The 22,232-nt window shown below is 43.3% G+C and overlaps 1 protein-coding gene and 1 long non-coding RNA gene across 7 annotated transcripts in view; one reads left to right on the top strand and one right to left on the bottom strand.

Annotated features, from left to right (window-relative positions):
- The window catches only part of RALYL (RALY RNA binding protein like), an 835,206-nt gene that overhangs the window by 136,535 nt on the left and 676,439 nt on the right, over positions 1-22,232 (bottom strand). The gene's annotated exons all lie outside the window — the stretch shown is intronic.
- LOC137519005 (uncharacterized) lies at positions 7,337-19,523 on the top strand. The gene is made up of 3 exons (XR_011020943.1): positions 7,337-7,535; positions 9,871-10,059; positions 18,968-19,523. It is a non-coding gene; the product is annotated as an uncharacterized lncRNA (long non-coding RNA).

The raw sequence follows: 22,232 nt of genomic DNA, 5'->3' as shown, positions 1-22,232 counted from the left end.
GATGAGTGGAGCTGAAGGCTCTGCGGGACCTGATAATTGTGGATATGGGCATGGATCGTTGATGCAGCGCAAGGCACTGAATCAATGAAAGCCTATGAGAATGGAGAGTGTCTATTCTCACTAGGCTGGTTGCTACATATTTTTCTGAACTGTATGACTCCCTTGTCTTCTGTCACTTTGGGTCCACCATCACTGGCGTCACTGCCGCTTGGGTCCACTGCTGAGGACAAGTGCTGGTATATGAATCAGAGCCACTGCAGAAGCATGGGGCTCTCTTTTGGATTGTGACAGACCAATGGGAATACTCACAAAGGAGCATGGCTGGTTCAACGCCCGATAGGGTCCAGGGGCAAAGGTAACCTGTCCCCACACCCCAGCAAACTCATCCCCTAGGCCCCCCAAGCCAACTGCCACCTCCTAATCTTCCCCTTTAACTCTGACATGCTCCCTGGGGCCCCTTCCCCTGTAACAGCATTGTTATCTCACCTGTTCCAGCGGCAGGGCCAGCGCTACCATACAGGCAAAAGGGGCAATTTACCTAGGGCCCCAGAGTCTGTAGGGGCCTCCTAAGGTGTGTTCTGGTGGGTGCACACATCTGTGGCTAAATGCACTCAATGCACTTCTGTCCTCATCTCTCTTCTGCTTCTATGCACTGTTGGCTGCAGCGGTGGCTGGCTGCATCTTCTCTGTGACTTGCAGCATGATATTACGTAATAACATGCGCCAGGTCATGGAGAACCTACCCCTGTGAGAATAAAATTGAGGATTGCATGGAGCCATAGATCGACACAGATTTGCTCCCCTTTCTTGTGCAGCAGTGCCCCTCCCATTCCATGTGCAGCCCCCTCTTACATGTGTATAATCCAGGCCCAGATTTACATCTTAGGAGCCTATAGGCACAGATGTCCTGCCACCTTAGACTTCACCCTCCATGAACCTACAAACCCTTGCCGAACTGTCCCAGCTGTCACTTCTCCCTTACTTCCCTTGCTCATCACAGGTAGCTACAGGTGTCCCTTAGCATTAGGTAGCCAGAGGTACCCTAGTACTAGGTAGCTAGAGGTATCCCTTCCTATTAGATAGCTAGGGGAACCTCAGCATTAGGTAGCTAGAGATGCCTCTGACTGAAAGGAGATCTTGTCAGTGGAATGCCGAGGCTCGGGTGACTAACCTCTCATACGCTCTGCTCAGAAGTCTGCATAGGGAAGGAGGGAGGCAATGGGGAGGGAAAGTGAGCCACCTTTCCATCATCAGACGCCTGTAGGCATGTGCCTACAGTGCCTTATGGTAAATCATGCCTTGGTATCATCCATATATGCAGCTCCCTCTTTCATGTGTATCATCCATGTACAGAAGCCCCTCTATTTGTTGAACAGCTCATTTGAGCATTAGTTCCCTTTTTTTTATGTGTAAGCAGCTCCTCTTTCATGTCCAGGTGCCCTCTTGGGCTGCAGCCGCCCAAGGTTTGGGCCTTTGTGACCTTTCCAGCCCTGCTTAGTACGTAGGCTATAGCTTCATGTGCAGCTGTGATACCCAGGGCCGGGCCGAGGCATAGGCTGGAGAGGCTCCAGCCTCAGGGCGCTGTGTAGGAGAGGGCGCAGAATTCATTCAGCTGTCATTCCTAATTGTGTTTGAAGCAGAAAGAAATAATAAAAGGGGATACATGGCAGTGACTGCAAGCCAGATACCTAGATATTAAGGTGTTGGGGAGGTTGTGGGCCCTGTGGCGCCTCTTATAGCAATCAGTGTGTGATGGCTGGAGTGGGAGGGATGGAGGGGCGCACTTTGGTGTCTCAGCCTTGGGTGCTGGAGGACCTTGTCCCGGCTCTGGCGATACCTGATGATGAATTTGGATGAATTCAGAGTATGGTAATATTGGCACTGATCTAACTGCAGATTGTTCCCTTTTGTGTGCTCTCTTTGTTTCTTTGTTTAAGAGATGTATTATTACATATATTTTATGTTCATAATAAAAACTGCTAGTAGGGTTTAGTCAATCATTGTGACAGGCAGACAGACAAGCTCCCACATTGGCCTCATCCTTATATCTGATGGTTCTTCCTTGCTGCAAGGAATTTGGAATTATTACTAACCAAGAAACACAGTTTTATATAGACAGTGTGATAGGAGATGGAAATGCTTGACATTCCATCATGTCCTCATGAACAAAATCTACGAAACGTTTTTTGTTAGATATTTTTGTTGTTGACAGTTACAGTATTGTATAAACTGTTATAAGTAGTTTTAAACACTTTAAAGGCACATTGAAAACAAAAAACTGTAAACTGTATGTCCAAATCCAGAGTTAGCCAACAGAAAAATCAATTACGTATCCACAAGCACTCTATACAGAACAATTAATACAGCGCACCAAAACCTGCCAAGGACAAGTATAGTGTCAGAGGTGCAAGAAGGGGATGGGGAACAGCTTGTTAACCTCCCTGGCGCCTGGCTCCCTGAAATCCGTCCTGCGCCGCTCACAGGGGGAGGGAGAGGGAGGGAAGGGGAAGGAGGCCAGGAAGCGCTGCGGAGGGGGGCTTTGAAGAGCCCCCCCGCAAGCGCAAGCAGCCGGCGGCGATCAGACCCCCCCAGCAGGACATCCCCCTAGTGGGGAAAAAAGGGGGGGAAGTCTGATCGGCCTGGCTGCAACCTGATCTGTGCTGTGGGCTGGAGAGCCCACGCAGCACAGATCAGCACAAAATTTCATGGTATAGAAGTGGTTAAAATCTCACCTAGGAGAAAACTCAGGAGAAAAAGGGAATTGCATATGGGCCCAGCTGTCTAGAGTTCTAGTTAAGTTTGAGACAAATGCTGGCACCACCTTCTATAGGCACAACAGGCACGTGTCTTGGAACCATATGATTTCCCTTTTTACTGTAGACTGGACCTATACTGAAATAGCTATATATAACACCAATATCCCAATAAAGAACAAACATTAACAACCAAATACAGAACAGGTGGACTATTTATGGTGTGGTAGGATAAATATTTACACTCATGTAGTACCATTCATGCCACAGAGGGAAAAACACGTTTTATTCACTCTTCATAAAATAACATCATGGAGCATTCAGATGTAAATTTCAATATATAATTTTCCATAAAAGACAATGGTTAAGCTAAATCATAGGTACAGTAACAACAAATCTTGATGCCCATTTTGTAGAGCTGCAATTATCTCTACAAAACAACTTCAACCTCAGCCATAATAATATAATACTTTGTATATAAGACATAATTACTAAAATGTAAAAAAACAACATGTGTAGAACCTGGTAGGTGTGAGTTCTGTGCAGGTCTTCAACGTAGGTGTCCACCAGAATGGTGGACCAGGAGCTTCTCTTCTGTATATCAGTTCTGTAGTCAGGGTACAGAAGTACTTCTGACACTTCCCCACTTCAGTGACTTTGTTTCAGTTGGTCACACATTTTTATACAAGCTTGGTTGAAGTTTTTACTCACCTCGGAAAGTGTTATTGCTTTTCTTCAAAACAGCTTAAAAGATACCCGAGGTGACATGTGACATGATGAGATAGACATGTGTATGTACAGTGCCAGGCACACAAATGATTAGGCTGTGTTCCTTTATTTCTTTCTCTGACTGAAAGAGTTAAATATCAGGTGTAAAAGTGGATGACTCAGTCCTGGCTCAGACAGGAAGTGACTACAGTGTGAACCTCACTGATAAGAATATCAAACTATAAAACACTTTCCTAGCAGTAAATGGCTTCTGAGAGCAGGAAAGAGATAAAATGGGTCAATAGTTCATAGATTTTAGCTCTTTAATGAATGTGTCATTGAGGGAAAACAATAGAACTGTTAAAACATAAAAAGTAGATTTAAACACAAAATAAAACTGTGGAATATCTTAAGTCATTTTAGGAGAAGGAAGTTAGATACAGTTGTTTATTTCATTAGTTTATTCTCGCCCCGGGTGTCCTTTAAGATCATTCTTGTCTTTTATGGAGAATTATACGATGGACATTAAAATGTAGTCTTCTACGGGCTATTTTAGAACTATTTAACAAAAATGTTTTTATTATAACCTGAATGTTACTGTATAAATCTTTATCCTAATTATCACTCCTTAAATAGCCCACCTGTTCTGTATTTGATTGCTTCTGTGGAGCATATCTAATCATTTTAGAAACCGGCTCTATAATTTAAATAATACCAGTGAATTAACTAGTGCTTTATTGTAAGCTATGATTAACTGCTTTAGAAATAACAATCAGAAGCTAGGGCAGGTGAAGACTAATTGCCATCTTAAAAAAGGATGGGTTAATAACGAATTGCCAGGCCAGCTACAAGGTGGTAGTAGTGGCTTCTCGTCTTGCTGAAAGGGATGACTGGCACAGCTGCTGATGGAAAGACACACAGCTAAAATGGTAAAGCATAAAATGCTACCAGCTAAAAAGACACCAGTCATCAAGACAATAAAGCCCACATAAAGAGGCATTCCCTGTTTACCGCACCATATTTCTTTCACTTTTTGTAATGTATTCCCATGGTGAGTAGTGCTACAGTTCTCAAACCTCCCACATGCCAAAAACATGCAGATAGGTTTAAACCCCCCCCCCCAGCCACCGGAAAGTGGCCTTATGCTGGGAATACACGGTTCGTTTATTTCTTATCAATCGAGCCACTGATGGCTCAATTGATAATTTCCGACAGGTCCAATGACCCCGCTCAATCCCCGCGGGCGGACAATGGGCAGAAAACGAGCAGAAGATAAGGAGCGCCCGCGGGGATGAGCAGGGATGCACCAGGATCGAGCCGCGCTCGATCCGGCGCATAATCTACTCAGTGTATTCCCAGCATCAGACTACAATAGGAACACAAGATAATGACTAACTACGAATGGGGTTAGATTGTGATCTCCTCTGAGCAGAACAATTAGCAACATGACTATACACTGTATATATAAGGCAGTGGCTCATCATAGCCTATTCTATCATTTGATTAGGATATTACTACTCAGGCTGCTTATCCTTTTTATAAACATGCTTACTCTTGTTGGATTTGCCTATTTAAAACATGTATAAAAAGATTAAGAATTCATTTCAGATTAATCTAAATTTTAAATAGTTTTCCATTGAAGTCAAGTCAATGGAGGCTAGTCAAACTGCTTTTTATAAAAGTAGAATAAGTGTTAGTTCTCCAGATGCAATTTGCCATCTACTAGCTGGTGAACTGCATGCATAATCTGTGAGAGGCCGTGCCCTCTAGTGGTTGTGTGTTGTAACATAGCTGTGTATTCAATTTTGTCTATAAACAATGCAATCAATTCCCGTATACAACAAAGGCTTTTACAGTTAAATCCATTTAGTTTGAGACCAGTACTACTTAAAGTGATCCCGAGAAGAAGCTTGGGATCAAAATCAGATACTTAAAGAGAGGAAAGCCTCAGGATCCTATTGAGGCTTCCCTCGCTACTCCGTTGTCCCCTGTTGCTGAGCAAGGCCCCCCTCCACGTTGGGGCAGCAAAGCTCTTCTTCCTGAAGCATGGGTGTGCAGTACCACAGTCAGAGCCCGCGGCTGCAACTAACTGCGCATGTGCGGGCGGGATAGGTCGGCTATTATAGGACCACGGTTAAGGAAGAGGAGCTGCGTGGCCCCGATATGATTAGTGACAACACTCAAGCACGGGGGACATCAGAGAGGAGCTTTAATAGGATTCTGAAACGTCCCTCTTTATGTAAGTATCTAATTTTGTACCTGAGCTTTGGCTTAGGTACTCTTTAATGTCTGTATTATAATTTCTCCACATCCTTCGAACATTATGAAGTTTATAAATATGACAGACTATGGTCATCAGACTAGGTACAAAAACAGCAGACCTTATTCAGAATCAGTATTACTACTGACCCTTCACTGATATATTTTATCCCAATCTGCACAGTTTGCATCACATTTTATCTGTGTTGGTTCTGCACACATTAATTCAGCAGATATTATCTACACAGCCCCACTGAGTACGGTAATTAATATACATTGTCAAGCAGGAATTAAATTACTATAATTGCAAATGCCCAATGAGCTAATACAAGATTCAATGCCGTCTTCATTATTATCAGAACAGAGAGAGTCAGCAGTCTTATCAATAGGAGCTTGACATGAAACTATAGAAATTGATAAACTGTAACAAATAGTAGTAATTAACTTAAAAATCAAACTGAGTATGAATTTCCAATTTCCATTTGCTTCATAGATATTATTCACATATATGCCTTTCAGTTTTTCTAATCACTTTTTTACACCTTCTACCCTAGGAAACCTCTCACATAACAAGATTATGAAAATGTACATGACATGTTAAAATCAGGCAGCTTATAGTATTTATACACTGCGCACGCTTTCCTAAGATGCCCATTAACTGTACAATCACCCAAACAATCGACTGTCTGATACGATCATTGCGATCAATCATAAATGTGTACATAGCTTAAGTCAACTGAGGAATCTACCAGCACAGTGGCGTAGTGGCTCGCATTCTCGCCTTGCACAGCTAGATCCCTGGTTAAAATCCCAGCCAGGGCACTATTATTATTATTATTAATAATAATAATTGTATTTATAAAGCGCCAACATATTACGCAGCGCTGGACAATAAACAGAGATACATACATTGCAACAAGGAGTGACAGACAGAGAGGTAGCAAGCGGTTATACAACATAGCACAAGGTTAGACATGCAATCAGGGTATAAAATGCGTTTTACAGAGACCCGGCAAAACAAGTCCGAGTTAGTCCATGAGAAGGGTGTCATTACTGGGTAGTAAAATTAAGAAGGACATACTAAGGGAGGGGGAGGCCCTGCCAAAGGCTTACACTCTAAAGGGTGGGGGGAGGGAGACATAAGGTAGGACTGTGGAAAGGGTGGTTGACAGAGAGTTAGAGTGTGGTAGTTGTATATGTGGGGTAGGCCATTTTAAAGAAATGTGTTTTGAGGGCTCGCTTGAAGGTGTTGAATCTGCACAAAGTTTATATGGTCTACCCATATCTGTGCGAGTTTCCTCCAGGCACTCCAGTTTTCTCCCACATCCCAAAACCATACAGATAAGTTACTTGGCCCCCCTAATATTGGCCCTAGACTATGATGGACATATGAAGAATGTGCACTCAATGTATTATCAACCACTAGTCACAGATTGGGTTGCCACTGCTTCTTTTGCATGTACATTTACCACTGACTGCCTACCATCATCTAATTCTGAAAACATTCAACTATTTTCTATAACGGTTTCTTGCTATAATCATTTTACTGCACTTTACGGGGGTCACACCATCACCTTGATGCCTTGTTCCTGCGCTGTCACCCCCCAGTAGCAGTATCTGACTGATCGGTCCACTGCAGGAGGCCCTCGGAATGGTAGCAGAGTACTCGTGAAGAAGGGTTGCCCCAATCTGCACCTGCACTAGAACGCTCTTTCGCATGCACATGCAGTCTCCCGAAGACTTCCAAAGCCTCCCATGGCAGTGGGTTCAAACAGGGGTGACATCGGTGGAAGAAGGCTTTATAGAACCCATTAGGTAAGTATTTGTTTTGTTTGGGTTTTTTTTTTGTTTCCCATTATCTTTAACCAGTACACTATCCAGCCTCTGATAGACTAGACAAGGTGGAAGACAGATGAGGGTGAATCATTTATGAGAATTGTTTTGTGAATGAACTCCAAAAATGAACTGTAATAAAGTACATAAGCACATTTGGCAAATGAAGCAGGTTTCACATTCACCACTTTGCTGTTATACACTGTTGGTATTCACTCATCAACCTAATTGCTATTAGAATTTGCCTTGTTGAATTGAGAGTTTAGCTGGGCTTTACAAGACTGCTTGCCGAGGCTCAATATGAAAATGATTGTTTTTATCAGGATGCTGGCAACTGCAGAGCCCTTGGCACTACGCTTAGCAGTTTAGGTGGGTACCAAGCAAGCCAAAGATTCTGGAATTGTTATTGTTTTATCCATTAATACAGCACTTACAATATTCTACAGAGCTTTAAAGAGAATATCAATTGGACAATTCCCATCACAGACTGCACCTCAGGATTATTTACAGTCCACCACATTCAGGTGTGAGTAATCCTATCAGTATATGGGGTGTGAAAAAAGAAGCTTGGACATTTGGTGGAGCCCACACAAGCACAGGGCAAAGCATACAGAGGTCCATCTGAACTGTCCTGGCTAGGCTTCAAACCCAGGATCTTACCACTTCAAAGAAAGAGTGCTGTCTCCTATATCACTGGCATATTCCTCCCTATTAGCAGACTGAAGAGTGACACTTGGTGGTTACCCGTGACCTCAGAGATTCTGAAAATGAAAGAGACCAGGAGCCCAATGGTGTGACTTCGCTACTACAAGTAGATAGATTCAAAGTAATATATACTCACAAAGGTGGTTTGCAATAACTGCACCCACCAACATAGCCTATGGAAAATGACCAAGGGATCCCTGAACTGCTGATCCGGCTATGTAAGTACTTAGTTTTCCTTGTAGTTATTAAAGCACTTGAAGGGTCTTCACAACTTATAAACCCTGAAGAGTAGAAACACCAAAAGTTCCATTATCAAAATCAAGTACAGTAGAATCTCGTTATAGTAAGTTCTGATATACTCAGATTTAGTAAAGCAAGGAGAACGCCAGCGCATACCACTAAGGCTGCATCTGAAATGACCACCAGCTCAGTGTGCAGCACCTATATAGACTTTCTGCACACTTCGCATTCAATTCAGATGCAAATCATATGCAAATCTGCTACTACTTATCATGCAAACAGGAAACTCAGGAGGAGGGGCTGGGAGCAGCTAACCTGACATGTTACATAGTTACAAAGTTAAGGAAAGGTGGGGGGGAAAGGCTGCGCATCCCTAAACACATGTTGCAATTGAATGGTTAATCGCACAGGCATACACCGCCTCTGCCAGACTGAAAAATGCATGCCCTGCATCCAAGACAAGTGCTAACATTTATTAAACTAGGACTTTAAACTTTGCATGCAAACCATATTGGAAGCTAAAGTACCTCCTAGTTTAATAAATGTTAGCACTTGTCTTGGATGCAGGGCATGCATTTTTCAGTCTGGCAGAGGCGGTGTATGCCTGTGCGATTAACCATTCAATTGCAACATGTGTTTAGGGATGCGCAGCCTTTCCCCCCCACCTTTCCTTAACTTTGTAACTATGTAACATGTCAGGTTAGCTGCTCCAAGCCCCTCCTCCTGAGTTTCCTGTTTGCATGATAAGTAGTAGCAGATTTGCATATGATTTGCATCTGAATTGAATGCGAAGTGTGCAGAAAGTCTATATAGGTGCTACACACTGAGCTGGTGGTCATTTCAGATGCAGCCTTAGTGGTATGTGCTGGCATTCTCCTTGCTGTTCTACCAAATGTAAGTTACACATTTTTTTTTTGCATAGCTGCTCCCGAGGTTTTAAATTTAGGTTAGGTCACTTGCCCGGAGGTCTGCCTCACCGTGGCGCAAGTGTCTAGTATAATATACTTTGCATGCAAACCATATTGGAAGCTAAAGTACCTCCTAGTTTAATAAATGTTAGCACTTGTCTTGGATGCAGGGCATGCATTTTTCAGTCTGGCAGAGGCGGTGTATGCCTGTGCGATTAACCATTCAATTGCAACATGTGTTTAGGGATGCGCAGCCTTTCCCCCCCACCTTCCCTCAGATTTAGTAAAACCTTTTGCCTTTGTCAGGGGAATGACGAAGGTGTGAAGATAAAACCCTGGGTCAGGAACTGAATTTCATTTGTAATATATCAATTTTTGTAACATAAGTGGTTTGGTCTTGTGCGTGCCGCCAACATTGGTGCAGTCTGTACTATCTTTCCTGTTATTCCTCCCCCTGTGCACAGAAACTGCGCTGGTCCACCTTTCCAGTAACGCAGACAGAAGGATGCAGATGGGAGTATAGCCGCTATGAACCAGAAAACAGCTGATCACTGCAATGCGAGCGAGTCCTGAACTTGTGGATGACTGGCTTTCCTGCTATCATTGACTTTAACACCATTAGAACTCCCCACTCTCCCGTACATCTGGCGGTGGTAAGAACACGATTGTGCTTTCCAGACTGTCTTTATACGAAGGACCGGGACTATCTCAGGTTCCTGGCTGCTGGTTGTTGCACCTCTACTATCCATATACACTAACCAGATACTCTGAAATACTGTCATATGGGTCAGAAAGAGTGACTCTCATACAACTACAAGAGATGCTTTATGTAGGATTAACTATATTTGTAAATAGGGATCTATTTCTAATAATTCCCAAATTCACAATTTGCGTAGAGGGATGTTGGATCACACCCCATTACACTTGTGGTGAAAGAAACGATGGAGGTTCAACCCCTTATAGCTCAGCATTTTCCTGAACTATCTTTGCTGATAGAAGCTAGCGCCAAGGAGATTGAAGCAACTGAGCTGCACGTTCCAAGAAGGGAGTCCCTGAACCCTCAAATGTAAATGATTACAATAAATACAATAGATGAAGGAACATGCGCTATTTCTAGATCAAAAACTTATTTTAATAGATTCCTATTATACAGAATATAAAACAAGGTTAAAACCACACCTATTGATCAATCACTCATGCACTCTTCCTTTCCTGTAAAAACCTGGCAAAAACCCCTCTTCCTATTCAATCTAGTTAGAACCAGCTGTTGCAATCTAGTATGTAGATTCACAGTTGTTAATATCGCATAATCCACATAGGTTATGGGATACGTCACTTCCTGTTGGTAAATCCAGTGTGACGCTCGCTGTCTGTCCCAGCAAGCCGTGTGCAGTTTCTTCTGGTGACGTCACCAACAGGAAGTGACGTATGCGACCCAGCGTTGCCGAGAGCTGAACGGACAAGGGAGCTCGGAAGCACCCGGAGGAGCTTATAATTCAAATACCCGGGAGACGAGCTTTTTCATCACAGAGGTACTCTGTTTGAACATAGTGTTACTGCAAAGTTGGACGCTATCAGATGTTTTCTATGAAACTGTCAGCATTTGCTAAAGACGGGCTGAGTTCATTGAAGCCGATATATATGCACTGTTGAAATTGGGATCCATTAACTTGATAAGTTGATCAACTTTTTTTCAAGGTTTTTTACATATGACCCATTTTTTATAAACTATTGCTGGAAACCCACCTTTTTCCATAAGCTATGTGGATTATGCGATATTAACAACTGTGAATCTACATACTAGATTGCAACAGCTGGTTCTAACTAGATTGAATAGGAAGAGGGTTTTTTGCCAGGTTTTTACAGGAAAGGAAGAGTGCATGAGTGATTGATCAATAGGTGTGGTTTTAACCTTATTTTCCTGAACTAGATAAGATTGAATTAAAATTGACTATACATTGGATAATACGATTAAGGAGGTTAATTGTAGGCCTTAAAAAATTTAATCTCAGACAGGTACACTAAAAATTGTGTATACTAAAATTGCTAAAAGCTTCCGTGATTTCTACGCCAATTCTTATATGTCCCAAGTAGTGGCCAATGAGGAACAAACAGAGACATCTCACTGATGTAACCAAGGGGGTTACTAGAAATCAATGGGCCCACCTGAAAAAGTTTGGATGGGCCCCCCTCCTCCTACACATTGAATAGGGACTGTCTACGAATGTTTTTCTACAAAACGTTGTATGAATCATTATCAGTGATATCAGTGGGCAGATGCAGTCATTAGAGCAATTGTGCAGAGAGCAGAAGGTTTTTTCTCTCCGTGCCATTAGTGGTCACTCTCTCAGTACGGGGCCCCCTGTGGCTTCTGGGCCCCCTGCGGCTGCATCCCTTGCAGGGTCTATTGTTACGCCCCTGGATGTAACATATCCTGGAGTACCCATCGAAGAAAGGAAATCTCTAAACACAGGTATCTCAGCTGATGAAGTTAGAGTGTCTATAATTGGGTATATCCACTAACCACACATACACAGTGCATGTAAATGTTACTGTCATAAACTGAAGGAACATGCATTGCGCAAATAGCACAACTTAGGTTATGTACACAAGATGTGTGATGCTTCTATACTGCGCATTAAACTGTTTGCAATGTGCTTTGTTTGCATAACAAGTGTTGCGATATGTGTGCAACTCATGTTATGTTGCTTGCATAAGAAAACAGTAAAATTTGCAGTGTGCTGTCTGCACACTGCATTTTTATCATAGGTAATGAATTTGTTATTGGTTCCTGCAAAACAAAATAATGTAGACTACAATCTTCTTATTAAAGCGGACCTGAACTCAGAACTTTATCTCTGCTCTAAAAGATATGCAACAGCACAATAACCTTTAAAGAGGAACTTTTCTATGTTACAGCTGATACAAATCCTGCAATAAACCTGCAATGTGCCTACTTCTTGCTTTTATGGAAGCAGACAGCGTTAACATCCTGTGTTTACAAATTAGCAGCTCTGCTATGGCAGAGGAAATTCCTCAGCTGACACAGTTGAAGAGATCAAATTACAGTGGTGATTAGTCATAGATAAGGGGCTAGACAGGCAAAACTCTCTAAACAAATATAAGGTGTAGTTCTTTATGTTTTCCTTCTGTCATGTGCAAGCGTTCAGATCCACTTTAAGAAGACTGGTGGGTGCTAAGGGTGTCTTGCCTAGGGCACCAAAATGGCCAGAAATTGCCCTGGATTAATAAATTAAAAACATGAGCCCTGAAGGTATGATATCTAAGTGGATAGCTCCAGACATCCTCTATCCAGTTATGTGGATCAAATTGACTAATAATGTCCTGCCTTTTTAGTTAAGTTATATTAAAAAACAAGGAGTATTTTGGAGAATTGGATAAAGACTGGAAGATATGCATGGAGTCTCCCCTCATCCATTTCCCCACGACTAACGAATGTAGGAGCCAGCTACTGCCACAAAATTGAGTTTGGCTACATAGTAGACATATTCCATTGCAAATTACTGCCGCTAAATAATTACTTATTATTCTATAGAGAAGCTCTGGTGCCCAACACCCAAATTACCTTCCTTGCCTTCCTGCCACTGATTTCCATAGCAGGTTATGGTGGCTCCCAAATTCAGACACGATCTGCGCCCAAATTAACTGATTTGTGTGAACTCATGTATTCTAAATTTAAAAAATTTTCGGGATAGTGATGATATAAGTCTATGCATTTCTGGGGCCCCTTACAATACAGTGCTTGGAAGTAGGGCAGTTTCTAGGCTAAATTTCACCCAGGGCGAGGGTGTAAAAATCGCCCCCCCATCCCATGGAGCCAGGCATAGGTGCCCGCAGTATAGGTTAGCTATGTAGGTGCCTCCAGTATAGTGTAGCCTGTATAGTTGCCCCCATTAAAGGTTAGATAGGTAGTTGCCCCCAGTATAGGTTAGATAGGTAGGTGCCTGCAGTATAGGTTAGCTACGTAGGTGCCTTCAGTATAGCTCACTCCAACCTGAATTATCACAAATTCTTTCTGTTTTAGGAAAGCAAACTTTTGTTTTTCTTAACATCTTAGTAAGGGGGCTTTTAGGACCATTGTAGTCCCTTACACACCCCAATGAGTTCTGGGTCACCATGAGCTTGCTGGTTAGTCTGTGCCTCTCGGATTTACAAGCCCTACTCCATAGAGCCAAATCAATCCATGCCATGCACTGATTAGGATCAAACAATCCGAAACAGTCTGTATGCATGTTGGATTATTATGGCTCTGCACATATTAACAAGCTGACACATCATTGCATTCCAGCGGTTCTGGAGGTGTGTTTAGCTTCTAAGGGTACAATGGTTAATTTGCATATATTCAGCAGTGGTGCCTGGGAGACATCTCGAGCTCACTCCAACCTGAATGATCGCAAATTCTTTCTGTTTTAGGAAAGCAAACTTTTGTTTTTCTTAACATCTTAGTAAGGGGGCTTTTAGGACCATTGTAGTCCCTTACACACCCCAATGAGTTCTGGGTCACCATGAGCTTGCTGGTTAGTCTGTGCCTCTCGGATTTACAAGCCCTACTCCATAGAGCCAAATTAATCCATGCCATGCACTGATGAGGATCAAACAATCCAAAACAGTCTGTATGCATGTTGGATTATTATGGCTCTGTACATATTACCAAGCTGACACATCATTGCATTCCAGCGGTTCTGGAGGTGTGTTTAGCTTCTAAAGGTACAATGGTTAATTTGCATATATTCAGCAGTGGTGCCTGGGAGACATCTCGAGCTCACTCCAACCTGAATGATCGCAAATTCTTTCTGTTTTAGGAAAGCAAACTTTTGTTTTCCTTCAGTATAGGGTAGCCCATATAGTTGCCACCAGTATGGGTTAGATAGGTAGGTGCCCCCAGTATAGTTTAGAATAGTTTAGATAGGTAGGTGCCCGCAGTATAGGTTAGATAGGTAGGTTCCCGCAGTATAGGTTAGATAGGTAGGTTCCCCCAGTATGGGTTAGAAAGGTAGGTTCCCGCAGTATAGGTTAGATAGGTAGGTTCCCGCAGTATAGGTTAGATAGGTAGGTTCCCGCAGTATAGGTTAGGTAGGTTGCCGCAGTATAGGTTAGTTAGGTAGGTTCCAGCAGTATAGGTTAGTTAGGTAGGTTGCCGCAGTATAGGTTAGTTAGGTAGGTGCCTGCAGTATAGGTTAGATAGGTAGGTTCCCTCAGTATGGGTTAGATAGGTAAGTTCCCCCAGTATGGGTTAGATTGGTAGGTTCCTGCAGTATAGGTTAGTTAGGTAGGTTTCCCGCAGTATAGGTTAGTTAGGTTCCCGCAGTTTAGGTCAGTTAGGTAGGTTCCCGCAGTTTAGGTCAGTTAGGTAGGTTCCCGCAGTTTAGGTCAGTTAGGTAGGTTCCCGCAGTTTAGGTCAGTTAGGTAGGTTCCCGCAGTTTAGGTCAGTTAGGTAGGTTCACGCAGTTTAGGTTAGTTAGGTAGGTTCACGCAGATAGGTCAGTTAGGTAGGTGCCCGCAGTTTAGGTCAGTTAGGTAGGTGCCCGCAGTTTAGGTCAGTTAGGTAGGTTCACGCAGTTTAGGTCAGTTAGGTAGGTTCACGCAGTTTAGGTCAGTTAGGTAGGTGCCCGCAGTTTAGGTTAGTTAGGTAGGTGTCCGCAGTTTAGGTTAGTTAGGTAGGTGCCAGCAGTTTAGGTCAGTTAGGTAGGTGCCCGCAGTTTAGGTTAGTTAGGTAGGTTCACGCAGTTTAGGTTAGTTAGGTAGGTGCCAGCAGTTTAGGTCAGTTAGGTAGGTGCCCGCAGTTTAGGTTAGTTAGGTAGGTTCCCGCAGTTTAGGTCAGTTAGGTAGGTGCCAGCAGTTTAGGTCAGTTAGGTAGGTGCCCGCAGTTTAGGTTAGTTAGGTAGGTTCCCGCAGTTTAGGTCAGTTAGGTAGGTTCCCGCAGTTTAGGTCAGTTAGGTAGGTTCCCGCAGTTTAGGTCAGTTAGGTAGGTTCCCGCAGTTTAGGTCAGTTAGGTAGGTTCCCGCAGTTCAGGTCAGTTAGGTAGGTTCCCGCAGTTCAGGTCAGTTAGGTAGGTTCCCGCAGTTTAGATCAGTTAGGTAGGTTCCCGCAGCTTAGGTCAGTTAGGTAGGTGCCAGCAGTTTAGGTCAGTTAGGTAGGTGCCAGCAGTTTAGGACAGTTAGGTAGGTGCCCGCAGTTGTGTGGCAGGCTGGGGGAGCGGACATAATAGTTACAACTCACCTCCTTCCACCGAACCCGCGCTGCTTCAATGTCCTTCCTTTCCCGGCATCTGTCTCAGTAACAGCGCTCCCTGTGATGACACGCGATACGTCATCACAGGGGGCGCTGTTACCAGGCGACGGACGCCGGGAAATGAAAGACATTGAAGCTGCGGGGGAACGGCTGGAGAAGGTGAGTGTTAATTATTATGTCTGTTCCCCCGGCCCCAGCGCCCCCGCCTGCCGCAAAATAAAGCGCCCCGGACGATGGCACGTGTCGCACGCCCATAGAAACGGGGCTGCTTGGAAGCCACTACTTGAGTGGGCTTTCTTCAGAAATTGTTATTTTCCCATTAATCTCTGATCATGCATTGCATCTGGCTTCCCCCATCTCACCTCTAAAGTACCAAACGTACAGTACGCTTGGATGAACTGAGTGAACATTTTTATAGCTCAGTATATGACATTTGCCAGTTGCATTTTCCAGAGAGACTTTGGGTGGAAGCAGGAAATGTTGGTGCCCGTGGCTAATGGATGATTAGGGCGGCGCTACAGGTGTGAACTAAAATATCCGCTATTGGGAACTAAAAGCAGAAATTTGGGCACCTGATAAGTTTTGAAAATTATAACTGCCTTATATAGTTTTTGAACTTTTTATCGCTTTGAAAACAGAACTTTAAAGTTGTTGAAATTGTTATTGTTTTGCAAGCTAGAAAGTTAGTGTTTTAAATATTTTCCAATTTTGAAAATTATAAGGTTTGAAAGGGGTGTGTGAGGCGCAGGAGCAGACTGACAACTCATGGGGCCCCCGGGCAATAGGAGATTATGGGGCCCCCATACCAGTGTTTCCCACCTTTCCCATTATATTTTTACAGACTAAGATATAATAATTTACTGACAACAGTAAATATGTTGTATTGTGATATTTTATACTTTCAAAAACCCCTGCACCGCGCGTAACGCGGCGCGCCAAAAAATGGGTGTGGTCACGCAACAGAATGTGGGCATGGTCATGGGTGGGGCAAAATATACATGACCTTAGCAGTGGTGTAAAAGGTCTGCCAGGGAAGTTTGATTTCTGCCATAGTGTTTCCCCCCAAAGTACATGTAATCTGACAGCATTTCACCAAAAATCCATGCAATTTGGCAGAGGTTCCTCCAAAATACAGATAATATGGCAGTTGTTCCCCCAAAATAGACGTCATCTGGCAGCAGCGGTTCCCCCAAATACACATAATTTGGCAGCGGCTCCCCAAAATATGCGTAATCTGGCAGCGGATCACCAAACATACATGTAGCAGCAGTGGTTCCCCCAAAATACACACAATCAGGAACCAGCAGTTCCCTCATTATACACAATCTGGCAGCAGTTCCCCAAAAATACACATAATCTGGCAGCTGTTTCTCAAAATACACTTAATCTGGCAGCAGCAGTTCCCCAAAAATAGGTGCCCCCAGTATAGGTAACCAGGTCAAAAGGTATCCCCAGTGGAAGTAACCAGGTCTATAAGTTTTCCCAGTGCAGGTATCCAGGTCTATAGGTGTCCCCAGTATAAGTAGCCTAGTCTACAGGTGTGCCCAGAATAGATAACCAGGTCTATAGATGTCCCCAGTTAAGATAGCCAGGTCTATAGGTGTCCCCAGTATAGGTAGTCAGGTCTACAGGTGTCTCCAGAATAGGTAGCCAGGCCTATAGGTGTCCCCAGTACAGATAGCCAGGTCTATAGGTGTCCCCAGTACAGATAGCCAGGTCTATAGGTGTCTCCTGTATAGATAGCCAGGTCTTTAGGTGTCCCCAGTATATGTAGCCAGGTGTATAGGTGTCCCCAGTATATGTAGTCAGGTGTATAAGTGCCCCCAGTATATCCAGCCAGGTGTATAGGTCTCCCCAGTATATGCAGCCAGGTGTATAGGTCTCCCCCAGTATAGCCAAGTCTATAGGTGCCCTCAGTATATGTAGCTAGGTCTATAAGTGCCCCCAGTATATGCAGCCAGGCTTGTAGGTGTCTACAGGAGGGGAGACAGCCAGTGAAGGAGGGCGATGGGCATAGCAGCAGAGAAAGGGGGACATTCCCCCCTCCCCCCTTCCCTCACCTTGGGAGCCCCCCTTCCTGGCTCTTCCCTCCAGAATCTGTAAAGTATCGGAGGGAGCGCTGATCTGTGTGCCACTAGTCTGGGCTTGAGAAGCCCAGACTAGTGGCACACAGATCAGCGCTCCCTCCGGTGGCTGTACAGCGGTAAGTCTCTGCCCGCTGTCAGCCGCTGCTCGCTGTGCGAGTCCGACACTTTACAGATTCTGGAGGGGAGAGCCAGGAAGGAGGGCCCCAAGGTGAGGGAAGGGGGGAAACTTCCCCCCTTCTCCGCTGCTATGCCCATCGCCCTCCTTCACTGTCTGTCTCCCCTCCTGCTCAGGGTTCTCTGGCGGGCCCCCCCTTAACACGGGCCCTCGGCCCGTGCCCGAGTGCCCTAATGGTCAGTCCGCCCCTGGTGAGGCGTCAGGAAGGTGCGTTTTAGGGTTATGCATCAAGAAGAGGGGTTTTAGGGCAAGATGTTAAGGGGGGTTTAAGGTAGGGCATCAAGAAGGGGGGTTTTAGGGTTAGTCATCAGGATAGGAGGTTTTAGGGTTAGGCATCAGGAAGGAGGGTGGCAAGTTATTTGTGAGAGTAGGGCTAGGTTTAGTTGTAGTAAAATACTGGTAAAATGTACCAATGTTTTACTATCGTCATAACCACTGTAAATATTTTTTCATTTTCATCTGTTGCCCAGTTCACAACATTATTTATAATTTACACTTACATTGGCTTCACCCGATGCTCATTTTCTCTTGCACCCCTATTTCATGCAAGTCTTTAAAACCACCCCTACACGTCTGGCAGCCCCCTATAAAACCATATTACTTCAGTTACATTAACAGTTTGCCGTAAAAAGTATAAAATACTTTAGGACTTAGGGAACTGTGTCCTTTAATGTCAAAGACATTTTCTTAAATACTTCATTTAAAAAAAAATGTCAGGAATCAAAATAAAAAAGTGCACCTAAAATGCCATTTAACTTCCTCCAGATTTTTTGACTTGACCTTTAAAGTAGATTTATGAAGCTGTCAGGATTAGTTATAAATATTTGGAGAATATGTTTGAGTGCCAGCAAATTTCTTCTCTCTCCAGTGCTGTTCTTCACCACTTAGCTCTTGAACTCAGACAATGCCATAACCTTGTTTTCAGAAAAAGTCCATTGACAAAAATATCACGTCTTCAGTTGCAGTGCGCCACATATTTCAAATAACGTTTTACTTTTCCTCCTTCTCTAACACTAAACAAACAGAATAATCAATCTATGTTTATAGTGGCTACCAAACTCCGGAACGGACAGGACACAACTCTCATATATCAATAACCAATTAATTGGATGCTCGAGGATTTTGCCCAAGGCATATCATATTCCATCAAGCAATCGTAGTGAAGCAGAAAAATCTCACTTAAGATGACTTTGCTGACAGGCACCTGTGACTCTGTGACCAAACATATAGAAGACAAAACTGCATTTAGCCGGAACCTTAGCCCAGAGCTTTCATCCATCATCTGCGCATAAGATTGCTCAATCAAAACTGCATCGTTTCCCTCAAACTCGAGTACCCAACTAGATAACCACAGAAGCATTCCGAGATCTATTAAATGTGTGCAGCTTGGAGTTCACCAGTTCATCCCTGGAACAGATCGCAAACCGTGATAATTGAAAATAGCTTTGTGTCGTGAAAATATTGGATTTCAACTTACAGGAATGCTTGGAGAAACAAGAGTTTGGAAGGTCTTGGGAGTTCTCTTCACATATGTGTTAGGTGTGTGACAAAGGAAACAATAACAATGCAAGTCTGATGGCAAGGACAGCTTCTTTTGCCACCATCAAGTTTGTTTTTGTTTTTTTTCTTCACCCAGTGTGCCACATACAAGGCTCAACCTGAGATACTGGCTGAGCACTGTCTGAGGTGCCAGGGACCACTGTACACATGCTAGATATTCGGCATAGGCGATCATTATCTGCCATCTTGGCCAAGTTTCATCTATCATGTCCACGCAGCATAACACTACTATATTCTGCAGTCATATTAGACAGATTCAGTCTGTGCCACCCCCTGTGCAGTCTGAACTGTAGGATGATGGTAGCCTCCAGGCAGCAGCAGTAAACGCAAAAAGCCTGAAACTTACTGTGTGCACAACATCAGCAGGAACAGGGGCGTAACTAGGGGGAACAGCCCCTAAAACCAGAGGAGGGCACAGAGGTGTATGTGTGTGTGTGTGGGGGGGGGGTGGGGGGGTGGGGGGGGAGAATACTAAGCTTCCCTTTCTCTGATACTCCAGATCAGGCGTTTTTGTGGCTACACATGTTATGGGTGTGGAAATCCTGATGGCCAGACTTGTTTCATGACCCTTGTGAGATGGGCCCTCAGGCTGTGAGGGTCAACAAGAAGAGGCAATGGAAGGGTTGTGAACATTCAGGGGCCCCATCAAAGTTTTGTTGGTGTCCCCATGATTTGTAGTTACGCCCCTGAACATCAGGTCATACAATTAAAATTTTAGGCTTCAGAAAAAAAATTCCCAGAACAAAGTAGCATTTGGGTGCTCTGATTGCCAAGCTATTATGTTGGAAATAGACGGCTCAATTCTGAGTCGTTTAGATGGCTCGATAGATAATTTCCTACACGTCCGATCTCCCGTCCGATCGTTTCACCACTCAATTCCGCATTGAACACAATGGAAAAAGATAAGAAAAACAAGCGGAAGATAAGAGAATCGACTTGCAGAATCGAGCGGGGAATCGATCGAGCGGAAGAATCGAGCAGTGTATGCCCAGCATAAGATTGTATATTTAGATCTGTGACTGTAAATGTAATGTAAAAGAATGGTTGGGAAAAGGGGTATAACATAGTCTAACATAGCTCATTGGTAAGCAGCCATCTTTCCAACCAACATTCCAAAAAGCAGATGAGGCTCAGCAATACGAGCGGAAAGAAGTCTGAAAATACACTCTACTACTCTTTTTATGTTATTGTTTTTTCTTCAAATGCCACTGATGCAGAATAAAATTCTTGGCAGAAGAAAAAGATTAAAAAAAAAATATTGCTTAGAAAGGCTCCTGCGGATTACTGAATTTTGTACATTGCTTTTTGCCGTCCTGATTAAGCCGGTTATTGTAGAAAGCTAAAGAGTCTGTCTGCAATACAAACTCTTGACATGGGAGACTTGCTTCGGGTGTCATCTTATACCATCACTTGTAAAGCTGAAAAAAATATAGGAAAAGTCAAGAAATTGATCTGTTCTTTTGAGGACAGGAAGCCAAAATGCCATTAAATGATACGAGATCTTTCATGTTCGGATACTTTCTCATATGATTGAATCAGATGCATTTGGCTTCCAGGCATATCACAAAATGGGCTATGTGCTGCAATAATCATCCAATTTAAACAGTGCACTCAGCTCATTTAGTTCAAATTTTAATTAGTGTAGAATGTTGCAATTATTGCTATTGGATGTTAACATGTTCTGCCAATCATTTTGATTCCTTTGTATTGCAGTTTGCTGCCGGCACCTCTAAAAAAGCCTTATTGTATTTATAAAAAGTTCCCAATTTTACCCAGAAGCCCTATTTAAAGTGTAACTACATTTTGTGACTTTAAAAAAAATACATATATAATACAAATGTTCTAATTCAATGTTATTAAAGGAGGCTGTTACATCCTAAAGTAGAAAATTGCCCCAAAAATAGTTAGTGCTCTAAAATATGTTACCCCCTCCCCCACCTTTTTTTCCCTAAAAATATGTCCTTACATGTCTCCCAATTTGTCCCCGTTTTACCTGGTCATTGTGCCTCTGCCTAACTGCAGGAACTGTACAGTACCAGCAGGATAGTGGTGGGGATTTTTTTTTTTTGTAAGCTACAGTAACAAGCTTATCTTAGCATGCAAATAACAGAAATCTTCCTATTTCAGATAAGATGCGGACACTATGACCAGAAGGTGATTGCATCCCTCCTCCCTTTGAAGAGTTTACGCAGCCATGTAATCTTGTTTTCTAGATTATGTTTGCTGTGGGAGGGACAGTAAACTGTGGTAGTAGGGAGGAAAAATTAACACTGAGCTGGGTTGAAAAAAAGGGGGAGAAGTGATGTCACTTTTGGCATCACAGAGAAACAGTCAACATGGGAACCAGCATAAATATTCTTTTTTCATATCACATTCTCTTATACCCGACAATGAACACTAAAACAAAAACAACAGGAAAGTTGAGCTAAATAAGTAATTTCTTCATGGATTTTTAAAATATTTCAACCCACTTTTAATTATTCTTTAAGTTCAGCGTGCATTCGACTAGGATTGTCTAATGGTGCTCTGCCCTAAATTCTTATCTTTGCATGCCTTGCTCTAATGAATGCCAATGTAGCCAATGAAAGAGCTGCTGTCTGCAAGTTGGATTAGCATGGCTCTATAAAATGATAAGCCAGTGGTCGTAGATATGTATTTGGCTGTCGGAGACCTAAAGGAATACTTTCCATATTCACTCAATGACTGAAATTGCTTCTTGCTAACACAAAGCAGAATAATTTCAAATACCTTC

Source organism: Hyperolius riggenbachi, chromosome 5 (genome assembly GCF_040937935.1).
Source record: "Hyperolius riggenbachi isolate aHypRig1 chromosome 5, aHypRig1.pri, whole genome shotgun sequence".
Taxonomy (NCBI): Eukaryota; Metazoa; Chordata; class Amphibia; order Anura; family Hyperoliidae; genus Hyperolius; species Hyperolius riggenbachi.
The sequence above is the reverse complement of the archived record's forward strand: the minus strand, read 5'-3'. Positions and strand labels throughout refer to the sequence as shown.